Raw genomic sequence first — 10,106 nt, forward strand, 5'->3', positions numbered from 1 at the left:
CGCATTCCATGGTGCAGCTCCACACCAGCGAGCTGGCCCCCTTACTCATTGAAAGTTTGAGAACAGGTTGAGATCGTTTTGGCCTCAAGACCTCTAATCATTCGCTTTAGCGGGTAAAACTGCCCATTGCCGAGTGCCAGCTATCCTGAGGGAAACTTCGGAGGGAACCAGCTACTAGATGGTTCGATTAGTCTTTCGCCCCTAGACCCAGGTCAGACAACCGATTTGCACATCAGGACTGCTACAGACCTCAACCAGAGTTTCCTCTGGCTTTGCCGTGCCCAGGCATAGTTCACCATCTTTCGGGTCCTAGCACGGACGCTCACTCTCCACCTCCCCGGCCCCGCGAGGGGGCGGCGGGCGAGACGGGCCGGTGGTGCCCCCGGTGCTGCCCGGCGCGACACGCGCCCTGGGATCCCACCTCAGCCGGGGCGCGCCGGCCCTCACCTTCATTGCGCCGCGGGCTTTCGACAACGGCCCCTGACTTGCGCACGTGCTAGACTCCTTGGTCCGTGTTTCAAGACAGGTTGGGTGGGTAGCCGACGTCGCCATGGACTCCGGGCGCCCCAACGCGGCCTGTGAGCCCGGCCCGGCGGCGCCGCGCGGTCAGGGCGCAGTGAGGACAGTCGGCCCCGGTTGACAGCAGCGCCATGGGCCGGCGGGCCCGGCCCCCACACCCCTGTGAGAAACGCCACGCTGCGAGGATGCCGCCCCCCCGTGAGAGGGGGGGAAATGATGCCCCCTGCCACGGCGCCGCCGATGGGGTGGGAAGAGGGCGCGGCGGCGGTCCTTTCCCTCGGCCCCGGGATTCAGCGAGACCTGCTGCCCAACGGCTGTAACACCCGCCGCCGCTCTTTGCGTGGCACTGGGCCATCTGCCCACCGGTGGCCTTCACAGCCGACCCGGATCCGGTCACGGTGCACAGCCGTGGAGGAAATGTGCCCGGCCAGGATCACCCACCGGCTGGGCAGCGGTCCCCACACTGGCCCGCCCCGCCCAGCCCGCCCCCGCTGATGGGGTTCGCCCGGGGGACGGAGGGGAGGCGGAGGCGAGGATCTGCCCAACCCGAGCTGGCCAACTGCAACTCGCCAAGTTGAATCCCCCGGGCAGACTGCGCGGGCCCCATCCATTTACCTCTTAAGGATTTTGCGCCCTGTTGAACTATCTCTTCAAAGTCTTTTCAACTTTCCCTTACGGTACTTGTTGGCTATCGGTCTCGTGCCGGTATTTAGCCTTAGATGGAGTTTACCACCCGCTTTGGGCTGCATTCCCAAGCAACCCAACTCTGAGAAGCCCTGGCCCCGGCGCGCTAGGGGGCCGCTACCGCCTCACACTGTCTGCAGGCTGCGGCCTCGATCACAAGGACTTGGGTCCCCCAAGAGCACTGCCAGGGAAGGGGACTTCTGTACGCCACATGTCCCGCGCCCCACCGCGGGGCGGGGATTCGGTGCTGGGCTTTTCCCTCTTCGCTTACCGTTACTGAGGGAATCCTCATTAGTTTCTTTTCCTTTGCTGACTAATATGCTTAAATTCAGTCACCATGTCTGATCTGAGGTTGCAAGCCGAAAGCTGGGCCGCACCGCCCGGTCCATGCTGCTCCTAAAGAAGCAGCATGCCAACAGGCCAACAGCCAGCCAGTTTCTCCCACCTACTACCCTCACCTTCCTCTCCACTGGCGCCCGCGCGTCAGGGGAAAACAAAGCCAGAGGGAGAGAAGCGGAGACGGAGAGCCCCATCCTGGACCTGGAGACGAGAACTGAAAAGGGAGTGTGGCAGAGACAGCCCTGATGGGGAATCAGCCGAGTGGCGGCATGTGATGGCCTTGGTGGAGGGAGAGAGAAAAGCCATGGTGCTATTTGCGCCCCGAGACCACGACCAAAGAGGAGGAGGGCAGGCAAAAGGAGGAGGGGGTCGGAACATCTGTCCCCAGTGCTCTCATTTTGCGCGCTCGGCAGCACAGCAGCCCGGCACGGTACCGCCCTGGAACCCAGCTGCAGACAGCCGCCCGCGCGGTGGGGAGGCTGGGGGTGAGGTCTACGCCTCATCTCCCTCTTGCCCTCTCTGTTCTCTTGGCCCACGGTGGTGCTTTCAACGCCGTCTCTCACTCTCCTCAGCTGCCACCACCACTGTACTGCAGCACGGGCGCTGCAAGGACAAACTCTGCCCCAGTGGCTCACTCCAGGAGTGAGTGAGTGGGGAGTGGGGAGCTAGGGAGCAGTCCCTGAGTCTGCATATAGGGGGATGAAGGCCCTGCGTGGCAACAATGATGATGACGGCCATGACGATGATGACGCCTGTTGAGTCACAGGGAAAAAATTGAGGCCGCCGAGGGAAACGCATCCCTTGCCAAACCCCTGACCACCTTCCCTCCGGGCACCGGCGAGCCACCATCACCACCGCCGCTGACCACAGTCAACTTGTCTGCGAGGTGACCCCAGCCGCACCACCGTGGTGGCCGCCGGATGGCGACTCATCATCAAGCAACGCTCAGACAGTCGTAGCCCTGGGAGGAACCCAGGGCCACAAGTGTGTTCAAAGTATGGATGATCAATGTGTCCTGAATTCACATTAATTCTTGCAGCTAGCTGCATTCTTCATTGACGCATGAGCCGAGTGATTCACCGCTAAGAGTTGTCTGGCTTTCAGCACCGATCCTGCACCTGTGGAGGGGCTGGGACCGCTCACATGAAGCGGCCCCTTTCTCTTGTGCTGAGGACGTGAAGGTGCGTGCCTGGCTTTGACTGTCCTTACTTGATAGTCAGGATTGCAGACATAGGAGATCCAGCCACACTGAACTGGAATTCTTCCTCAAACCTCCACACTATGGTGGCACTGAAGGAGATCTGAGCAGTCTGGTTCCCACCTGGTGCAACGATGCCCTCTGTGGGCGCAAACTTGAAGCAGAAGCCCACGTTTGCAGTTGAAGGGCTATAGGTGAAGGGAGCATCAATAGCTCCTAGGTTAATCAGTTCCACCTGCAGCAGCAAGAAAGCAAAGCGGAAATACATGTGGAATCTTCCCTTCTTGTGAGTTATTGTCTAATGACGCAATTAATACCCAGAAATAGCAGACGATGCTTTGAATGGCAAAAAAATACAACAGGACAAGTTCTGCCTTTAGGTTTTCATGCAAAGCAGCGGCAACTCCACAGAACTGGAGTCCACAACCCTGGGGTTATCCCATGGACACAGAGCAGTGCCCCTCTGGTCAGCATCACCAAGTTCATTCAGACCTGGCCCTGAGAGCAACGTGCGTAGGGAATCACCCCAGAGCTGCTGCTGCCCCACTGAGCACAGTTCCAACAGCACCATCTACTCATTCACCTTTTCCCATGTCATGAAAACAATACATTGATTATGAGGCATCAGCATCAAAATGTATAGACAGCATCATCTTTTGGTAAGAAAACTCAGCATGTCTTTGCATCCCACAGCCAAGCTTTTGGAAGTGTCTGGCATGATGTAGTGCCTCATTTTCTACCTCTTTCAGCTGCTCCCTCTTTGGTTTTTTTTGCAAACTTGACACTATTGAGGAGGAGGCAAATAGGTAGAAAAATGCTTTGCTTTATTCCCAGGAACACTTTTCTCTTTCTAGAGCCAGAGATGCACCAAGGCTGAAGTGTGGGGAGGGACTGGTCAGCAAGGGAAAGAACTCCCAAGCCCTTTGCAAGGGCCAGCACTGAGCCAGGAGGCTGAATGGCTTTCCTGTGACTTGCAGCAATAAGCAGGAGACACTTGACTGGAAGCTGTCTGCAGTGGACTGAAGCTCAAAGGCAGCCAGTTTGTTCCAGCTGCTTCTGCAGAGCCCAGTCCAAAGGTGCCTTGTGTCTGGCACGGCCACAAAAGCCTCTGAACATCCCTTTTTGACCCAGGCTTTGTTTCATGTGCCAAGGGGTTGTTTTGCAGCAAGCCTCCCAGCTGATTCCCAAAGAAGGAACTGGGGCTTCATGAACAACAGACACACCTTTCAGACCCTCTCAGATTTCACCAGTACATCAAATATTCCCTGCTCACAAGTGCCCAGGTCGGCAGCAATTCCACACTTCCACCAGGCTTGCTCCTGCCTCAGGAGCCATCAGGATCCACCCCAAGCCCTTCTGCTCACCTCATAGACATGGGGGGTGTCAATAGAAATGTTCCCAATGTACAGAGTAGGAGAGCTGAATTCTACCAAGGGTCCTTGGCCTTCTCCTGAGAGCAGGGGCAGCCTGCTCTCACAGCCTGGGGAGAGATGTCCATTGCACTACAATCATTCCCTCTGTTATACTGTATTTTCCAGGCTGCCTCAGTGCTAGTCCCTGACTCTGAGCTGGATGCAACCAGCTCCTGATGCTGCAGGAGAGGATATGGACCCTCCTCTTCCCTCAGCCTCGGGGCTGACTTCTAATTTCTAACCCATTCCTTGGGCTGCTTTCCAATTTCAGCCACCAGTCTGCTGAATTTAAAACATCTCTGCTGCCTTGTAGTGACAGGCCAAGGAGTTACAGGCATAAATTGAAAGAAAGGAAATTCAGCTTTGATATTAGGAAGAAATTCTTTACTCTGAGGGTGGTGAGACACTGGAGCAGGTTCCCCAGGGCTGTTGTGGAGGTTCCAGCCCTGAAAGTGTTCCAAGCCAGGCTGGATGGGGCTTGGAGCTACCTGCTCTAGGGGGAGGTGTCCCTGCCCAAAGGCCTTTAAGGTCCATTCCATCCTTAACATACTATGATTCTGTGGTTTTCTTCCCATGTACTTAGAGGAGCTTTGAAATCATTCAGTGAAGGCACAAAGCTCCTACTGAGTTTGGCAATTCCCAAACTCCCTGGCCCAGGAGCACAGGACATTTTTGCCAAAGTCCCCAACTCCTGACACTCAGCACTGTGTTCTATTTCCACAGACAGAGCTGCAAGGGGTCAATTCCCACAAAGGGAGAGAGGCAGGTGCTGGCCAAGGCTGCTCCTTCTACCAACAGCCTGGGCTCAGGGGGGCTCAGTCACCTCTGCTCTGCTGCTGTCTGGGCACTGGGAGGTGATCCAGGCTCAGGGAACACATTTCTAACTCAGCTCCTGCTGCCTGATGATGGATCCATGTCAAATGGACCCATCATCCTGGAGGCCAGGGGCCTGCAGGGGCTGAGTGCTTGTTCACTAAAGCTGTTCTGCTCTGCAGCTCTCTGGCCTTTGAAGGAATGCTGGCAAAGCCATGGCATGAAAACCTCTCCCTGCACTGCCTGGGCTGTTCTTGGATCAGTCAGGCACACACAGCATTCTGAGCCCTGGCCTGGCACAGGAGACTCCCTGGGAGCGGCAGGGCCAGGGGGGATGTGCCAGCACTGCCCTGCTGACCAGGGACTCTTCCCAGCACTTCCATGGGAGCCCAGTGGGCTCAGGCTTGCACCATGGCTTCACTGAGGGGGAGAGAAGCAGGGCAAAGGAGCTGTACCTGAGATGCTGCAGTAAGCCACACTTCCATACTCCAGTGCTTCCAGGGGTTTGAAGGTCACCTTGATTTTGGCCAAACAATTCAGCCCGATTTCTCCCTCCTACAGCAGAAAGAGACAGCAAAACACTTCTCTTCAAACTTCACATTTCTTGTTTTCAACCACACTTCTGTAAGCATCTGTTTAGAGCATTAGTAATGAGTGAACAACACAAGGAGCCCAAGGAAACACTCCAAACCCAGCTCAACACAGTGCTGGAAGCTCTCAATGCTCAGCTGTTCAGCTCCCACTCTCCACAATACTCCTGCTGCTCTGACAAAGGCTCTTGGTCACATCATGCTGCTGTCAGCTACAGTGGGATGCGACTGCCACTGTGCACTGGTGGCTCTTCACAAGAAGAGAACATGATCCCTGTCCTGGGTTGACTATATGATGCTTTTATCCCAAATCGTCTTATTCTGTTTATGCTGAATAATAAGTGTTGCACCTTTAAGACTTGTTGCAGAGAGTGAAGGGGGGAGAGAAGAAGCAGCAGTTTGTTTTCAGACACTGCACTCACTCCTCCACACTCCTGCTCCTGGACTGCATTGTCTGCGGATGGACACACAGCGGGACAGAGCTCTCCTCTGCTTTTAGTTAATTTCGCTTGCTGAGGCAAAGAAGTTCCCTGGACTGTGGGGTTTTTTTTCCCTTTTCTTTGGACGTGTTCAAAACTGCTGTGGACTGAACACCAGAAGAGCACCGGCAGCTCCAGCTGTGGCCACCGGGCCGGGCCTGGCCTGTGACATTTCCAGGACCAGAGGGACTGATCAGAGACTGAGTGAGCTGAGCTGCAACCCAGGGAGGGACTTTCTGAGTTTGTCATCTCTTTTGGAGCAGCAAGGGGTTTTATTGATTAATACTGTTTAGGTTTTATTGTTTAATAAACAGGTTTTTTCCACTTCAAGGAGGTCTTTTCTCCAGGACCAGTTGGGGGAGGGGCCGATTGAATCTGCTTTCCTAGAGGAGCCCCTTTGGGGGTTCTCTCCCAAATTTGCCCAGAACCAGAACCTTGGAAATAAAAATATTAGTTTAACCTGTTTTGAAAGAAAGCAGAGGCTGGCATTATTCTAGGGTTTACTCCAAGATGAAAAGGGATGTTGCACTGTGCAGACACCAGGCCTTCATCGTCTCTCACAATGCCAGTACTCAGAATCAGGGCTCTAGTTGATACGAGGACGTGGTGGTTTGCTTGCAGAAACAGAAAAGGAAAAGGTTTTCTGTCCCTGTGTGCAGGACAACTCCAAAGGCCCATTTCAACCTTCCACCCTTGTGTCCAGGCTCACAGACGACACTGGAAGGGACACTCAGAAATAGTGCAAGGCGTGGTTACAGGAGGGGATTGGCATTTCTATGATTAGCCTTAGGCTGAATTTGGCCTCACTTTCCCAGCAAAACATTGCAAGCTTCAGGTCAGTGTGTGAGCTGGCAGTGCTCCAACAGCCTCTGCTGAACCTCACATGTGGGGGGAGCCCCTACCTACAAGAACTGCTCCCTGTGGACACTGCAAGGAAATGCACAGAGTGCCCTTGAGCTCAGGCCCTGGCAGCACAGCTTGGCCTTGTCAGGCTCCCAACCCTGCCTTGAGCCTCCAGGGCAGAAATGCTTTTAGCATTTGGCATTTTTAGGCAAGCTCTGCAGGTGCACCAGAAACTCAATGTCTTCCCTCCCAGCACATTGAGCCAGCTGAGGATCTGCCCAGTGACCGCAGCCGGGGGTAGAGTGGGTGGGAGGAGGAAGAGGGGGAGGAGGATGAGGAGGAAGAAGAGGAGGAAAATGAGGTTTTCACCTATCACTTACCATTGGCTCAATGAAAAAAATGTCATCAGAGAACAGCATGGGGTCTTGGTGCAACTTTGCCTTCTCCCCCAGGAGCCTCAGGAGGGCAGTGTGATCTTCACCAGAGCCCTTCTCCTTCCCTGTTTCTTTCCCCTCCATTAATTTTTCCAGCCACAGCTCTCTCCACGTCTGCAGGAATCGATGCTGCCTGCAGCCACAGGAGAGACAAAGCCAGCAGACTGTTTAATAAGCCACAGATTAGCAGAGAGAAGTGTGAGTGCAGGAGAGCAAAGCACTTGGGGAGGAGCAGCAGTGTGAGAGATGAGTAATGCGATGATTTATCAAAAAGCAGGATGCCCCAACACAGGGAACGATTGGCATCTGACTCCATTGATTCACAAGGCTAAACAGTTGCTTTATTAAACTATATTATATTACATTGTACTACACTATATTAAAGAAGCATACTATACTACAAAGAATACTAAAGAATACTAAAGAAAACTTGTGACTGTCTCCAGACAGCCAGGACAAAGCTTTTTCCAATTGGCCAAGGAAACAAAACAATCCTCAGCAGAATCCAACTGACAAATCACTTCAGGTAAATAATCTTCCTAACACATTCCACATGATAGAGATAAGAATTGTTTTCTTTCTTTTCTCTGCGATTCTCCAGGAGAAAAAACCTTGAGAGAGAGAATTATGTGTTTCTGTTCAGAGAATGTGAATGCCACAATGATTGACTCTCACAATTAACAGACAAATACCATGTATAGAGGTTAAGAAAAATTTTTTTACTCCCTCAGTTGTCATCAAGGGACAGCCAGGGTTGGGATATTTGGGAGGGTTGGCTTGTCACTACGGTGACATCTGACCTCCAATCAAGATTTGAGGAAGTAAACTCCACCACTGGACAGTGAAGACGGAGTCAATGGACAGAATTTTGGGAGGGGCTAAAGAGTTAAAAGGCAAAACCTCCATTGTGTGGGAGAGCACATGGTGCGGAAAATCCTTTGCTCCTGGCGCCACAACATTTTCTCTATTCAGTCTTCTGTTGCATCTTTGATAAGGTTTAATAAACCTCTCTCAACTTATGAAAAGGGAGTGGCTATTTCTCCCAAGCAGCAGCTCCCCAGCAAGGGCTGACCCCAAGCCATGGAGGTCCCAGATGGATCAGAGCATAACTTGCTGTTCACTGGCCCAGCAGGGAGTTTTACTCCACACCTGCAAGCTCAGGAGAGGTTTCCAGAGCCAGCATCCCTCCAGAGAACCTCCTGGCTCAAAGCCTCTGCCAAAAAACTTGAAGGGAGAATCCACCAGCCACTTCAAGTGGCTTTTCCTACCACTGAGCTGCTGGGGAGGCAGATAAAGGTCATGGAGCAGGACTTCCCTGGGAAGGGGAGACAAAGCTGGGTCGCAGCTATGTGCTACCAGCACTGTGAAAAATGCACATTATATGATTGGCTTTTTGCATATATGAAAATAAAACATTGGTCTGTTCTGTTCCAGTCTCTATGCAATATTGCATAGGGAAATGTAAGATAACAGCAATTAGAAATCAATCAGATAATGCACATAACCAATGACACATCTGCAATCACACCATTATCAGTTACTACAACACTGAACTGTCATCCCAGAGTCTACGACAGCTGATGAACTTTAAAACAACAGAGAGCTGGAGAACTCGTGTCAAGATTCATGTTTCTCCAAACTCCCTTTGAAAACAGGCTCAGCTATCATACATGGTCAAATTGCCAAGCCAAAAGAACTTGAATACTTTTTGATGCAGAAAACATCTGGGCTGATTGTCAATCATTCCATTCAAGTAGAGCTAGAACTTGGCCAGAGCTCAATCTGTAATTGATGGACATCACTTAATACATTTTAAAACAAGACTGTTAAAAACAGCTATTATGAATAGGAAACCTGAGGATTAAAGATCAATCAAACCATTAAAGAATTGAATCCCTCCAAAACTTCTGTCAGAATAGAAATTCTTTAAACACAGCAAACCTCTTGAATTCTCGGATGAAGTACTCTATAATAACTGAAGAAATAATAACTGAAGAAAACCATGAAACTGGCAATCTGGATTTAAAAGAAACCCAAAAAACATGAGTAGTTAAGAAACAAAAAGACAAGATTCTGAAGAGACACGTGTCTTGTAGATGATCAGCCAGAGAGAGTGAAACACATGAAAGCTGGCTGTAAATATTACAACAATACGTTGATCATAATTCTTATAAATTATGAGAATTCTCCTTATAAAACCAAGTTATCAACAGGAAGAGTTTGAAGGGGTTATGACAACTTTTTTAAAGTATTATTATAGGATTAGTAACAATCCGTATTTATCAGTATCACCTATAAAATCCAAAAATAACAAAGGTTACAAACTCAATACCAACAAAACTCTGGACCATTGGAGAATCAGCTGGTGACCCCACAGATAGGATCTGATTGATATTTCTCAAATGCTCTGTCTTCAGAGACATTTCAGGTAATTGAATCATTACTAATACTTCTATCTTTCTATGGTGGTTTCCCTCCCTGAGAGGCAATTTTTCACAATAGAAGATTTCCATCTACCTCATATTTGGAATACGACTGATTTGCACTAGTCTCCCCTTTTTTCTGTATCTTGGGAAAAAGCCTGTGTGCTTTGTCACTTTATACTGATTTTGGACAGCTTTTTTACATGTCCATCTTTTGCATCTGAAGCCTGATCATCTGGTAAATGCTGTTTCCGTCACTTCTGTGGGACCGGGCTGTTGAAGAGTTCGGTGCGCCTCACACAACATGCGCTGCACCCGCGAAAAATCTCCCGCTTGAGATTTTGATGGAGGCTGAAACTGTGGGCTGGCTGC

At 51.2% G+C, this 10,106-nt stretch overlaps 1 non-coding gene across 1 annotated transcript; it reads right to left on the reverse strand.

Moving 5' to 3' along the window:
* Positions 1–2,481: 2,481 nt before the first annotated feature.
* On the reverse strand, positions 2,482–2,633 carry LOC128937707 (5.8S ribosomal RNA). Its single transcript, XR_008483066.1, has one exon. It is a non-coding gene; the product is annotated as a 5.8S ribosomal RNA (ribosomal RNA).
* Positions 2,634–10,106: the final 7,473 nt, after the last annotated feature.

This window comes from Melozone crissalis, unplaced genomic scaffold, assembly GCF_028551555.1.
Source record: "Melozone crissalis strain CALT ecotype California unplaced genomic scaffold, PUWL_Pcris_2 ptg000021l_1, whole genome shotgun sequence".
Lineage (NCBI taxonomy): Eukaryota > Metazoa > Chordata > Aves > Passeriformes > Passerellidae > Melozone > Melozone crissalis.